Here is a 4024-nt window from a genome sequence, read left to right as displayed (position 1 = left end):
TCGTGAAATCTGTCCATAGGTATCATAATTCCTACGGCTGGAGTGCAGCTGGAACTGGACAGCCTCCTCTCCCCAAATGCTGATGAGGTCCAGCAGCTCGGCATTGCTCCAAGCGGGGGATCGCAGTGTTGTAATCGCCCAGGGTGTCTATACTGGCACCGCACCTCCCATCAAAGTGGGTTTTTTTTAACAGCGCTGCAACTGCTCAGTTTCTGTGCACTAAGTGGCTTGGCAGTGTGTACAGCTCGGGAGTTACAACACAGAAAGCTGCTTTACTGTACAGAAACTTGCCAGTGTAGACAAGGCCTAAATCAGATACATGCATGAAATCAAAATCTCCATCCTTTTATGACAAAGCCCACCTTGTCAAGCATTTTAGAGAGCCATGGCAGGTCAGTCAGGTTAGAATTGGCTACAACTGGCACTCCCATAAACTGGGACATTCTTTTTCAGCGCCGCTCATCTACACACTAACTATCATTTTGGTGCCTATGGAAAGGAATCTGATGGGACTGTCATGCTCTGTCCTCTTATACATACATGTTTCCGTTCCTCAGATAACTGGTTTGATGGGTTTGCAACCTGTATTTCACTCACATAGTTTACTAATTCATAAGAACTTTCATTCTCTGGTGCATTTTAGGAATTTTGCAAACTTTTATAGTGCTTATAGCCTTGTCAGCCATCTAACCCAATGATTAAACAAAATCACCTTAAAGGAAAAGCTTTGTTTAATATTTAAACACAAATGTTAAGCTGCAAAACATTAATTTTTAAAATGATTGTTACACTAATAGTAGAGCCAGGACAGAAGCTGCTTTGTTCTGTTGGAAACTAGCCTCTCTGTGATGCTGTCCCAAGTGATGTAACTTGTTTAGCGAAATGGCAGACACCATGAAGTAGCTCCAAAACACCAACTAGTGTTTAAAATTCTATTTACTAAAGGTCAAACCCCTGACACAATGCACAGCCCAACACTGCACTGGGATTCCACAGGTCCATGTGGGGGTGAAGGAAAGAAATCTCCCCCCCGGAAAATCACTCAGCAGGAGTAGCCGTGCTCTACAGCTGCTATTGCAGCCTCAGAGCTGCAGTAGTCTCTGCAGCTGCTTTTGTGTTTGGTCTTTGTCTACTTAGATCGTAAGCTCCTCAGGTCAGAGACAGTGTTTTGAAGTCAATGGGAGTTTTGCCACCAACTGCAATGCAAGCAGGGTTGGACTGTATTTCATATGGCCCTGTAGCAGTGCGAGCACTTACCCCTGCAGTGCCTCCTGCTGGTCCTCTCCGGGAATTAGCATTTCCAGCCTCCGGAGCACCCTCTGCAGGCCGGTGTCCCGCTGCCGCTTGGCCCCCATGTCCCTCTCAGGATTCTGGTGCCTCATTATCTGGGGTGCTTTCCCCTTGCAGTACACCCCTCAGTCTCGGGGTCTCTCCTCCCCAGGGAACCCCCACCCCCTAGCCCCACCTTGCCTCAGTCGTAGGCTACTGCCAGTCACCAACTAGCCCCCGCTCCCTGGGGCAGACTGCAGTAGAAGCCATTCATCACAGGCAAGGGGGTTTTGGACCTGTTGCCTTTCTCTGCAACCCGGTACCTCTGTGGGATCTTGGACAAGGCCCTGCAGCCTGGGGAGTTGCCAGCCTGGAGCTCCCCAGCCCTGTCTGACTCTAGGTACCCTGAGCTTCCCAGCAGCCAGGCCCCTCTCTCTCTGTGCTTCTGGCCCGCTGCCCTCTTATAAGGGCCAGCTGGGCCCTGATTGCACTGGCTACAGTGCCCCATCAGCCCAGCTTGTCCCCTACCACAGCCCTCTCCCAGGGCTGTTTTAAGCCCTTCAGGGCAGGGTTACTGACCCGCTACAGGCACCAAAGTCCATACATACAGTGCGCAAGAAGAAAAATACTGTTTTACCCACTCCTGAAATGCAGCCACTTCTGGAGGGGAATGTTATGCTTGTTTACCACTAACGCTCCACAACAGTTTAGGAGACATAGCAAAGAACAACATGACAAAAACCAACCCTGCTCATATTGTCGAAATTTTTATTTGCGAATCAATGATAAAAATGTGCCAAAATTGCTATGTATTTTATTCAATCAGCTCTAATAACTGAAAAATATAGAGCGTACTCAGGGCAGCCAGAATGTAATTGACATAGCTGCAATTTAAGGAATTCTTGCAGAAATGTCTCTGGGGTCTTCTTTAATCACTGCAAATGATCAGAGATTTATTGGGGGGGTGGGGGAGTAGGAAGCAAGCAAAGCTTTTCTGGGTTCATAAGGAAGCACTAATCCAAGACCTAAAATCCAATGAGAAAGTGGATTACTTAAGGAAAAGACTCCGTCCCTATAGTGAACGTTTTCTCCACCCTTTGAGATAAGCCAATCAGTTCAGATGAAATGTTAACAGCCTGGAAACTTTGCCAGAATCTATGATTTTCAAATTAGTATTTTTCGGAAGATACAAAAGAAAATGGCAATTTGTCTATTCTTGCTCTGTTGCATTGCATAGATATTGCTGCACTTCACTTGCAGCCCACGGCAAAACTTGGGCTATACTAAAATCCCAAAGGAAAACCCACTCATGGTATTTCCAACACAAGCCAAGGAGCAGAAAAACTCTAAGAAAGACAGTTCTCAGGAGATTCCCAGACCAAAGAACTCCAGATTAGTTTGCATAAACCTCTGGATAAACATCTGAAATACTTAAGGTTCAGTAAGAAATTGGCCTTTTCTACTGCATCTCTCACACAGACCCTTCATATGCTGCTTGTCTATTTAGGTTGTACAGTGTTGGGGACAGGGCCCATGACCGTAGGCATTTGTGCAATGCCAGCACTATCGGACGTTGAAGCTGAGCCTTTTGGGCGCTGCTGTGATATAAATCATAATCTGATGCCATGGGCCAGGACTAAACAATGGGACCTTCTTGCCCCATCAGCCCACACCAGTTCAGGTGTCAAATATTGGTGTCAAATTCAGCAAACAGGCGAGTTTTAATACATGAAAATTCATTCGACATGGTGCATCCAAGTGATCAGAGAGCAGCAAGTGAAACACATGGACCAAGTCAAATTAGAACAAAAATGAAAAAAGTCTTTTGGAAAAAAAATCATCTGTGTATCACTCTTTTCCCACCTCTTAACTATGCGTGCTGGTCCACCCAACCGTACACTACATCTCTAAATTAGAGACGGGCTAAACAAACACTGCTATTGATGAGAGCAGCCCAGAAAGGGTCCCATCAGAGGGATCAGGCATGTGCTAATCCTAGTCTGACAAAAATTCCCGTGGAGACAAAACGGGTTTGGGCATCCTAACGCTGAGCTAAAATCCCACTCTTCCCCCCCTTGTATAAAGCAGGCAGTCTCACAAAGAATCAAACCGTAGATTATCTTCAGGGTTATTGTGATTCGACTATGAGCTTTCTCGTCAGGCTGCCAATGGGGAAGGAGAGGGAGAAAGCTTTCTGAATCAGGCTGTTATCATTTATACCACATTACAATCCAAAATGAAAAACGACTTGCTCCAGATTTGATAGAATAAAGCATCTTGAGATTCAAGAGAAGTACCCAATTTTCAATAAAGATATTAAACCTAAGCTTCACAAAAAAAAAAGGAATAATTACATCGCTTTTTGCTTTGAGTTTTAATGTTAAAAGTGTCAATTTATAAAACTAGGTGAACAGCCACAATTCATAAGCAGACTGCAGCTAATTAGGCCCCTTTTGATCCCTTATTTTGCCTGGGAGCTTATTTAAGAACTTTACACCAAGCTCGAGGTTTCGGCACACTTGTGGATTGGGGAAGGGAAGGAGGGCTCAGCAGGGCATAATTCTTTATGCTGTTTGCTTAAGGTAGACATCTCATTTCCTAAACTATGCAGTACCATCCCAAAAACCGCGAACACTTCCTAGCAGCGAGATCTGCTATTATTCGAGATCTTTGGATGGGAGGCATTATAGAGTTTTATTATAAATCATGAGGGATTATTATTAATAGTATGATTTTCCATACACACGGTCTCAAT

This window comes from Mauremys mutica, chromosome 7 (assembly GCF_020497125.1).
Source record: "Mauremys mutica isolate MM-2020 ecotype Southern chromosome 7, ASM2049712v1, whole genome shotgun sequence".
NCBI classification, from domain to species: domain Eukaryota; kingdom Metazoa; phylum Chordata; order Testudines; family Geoemydidae; genus Mauremys; species Mauremys mutica.
This window is presented reverse-complemented; position numbering follows the sequence as displayed.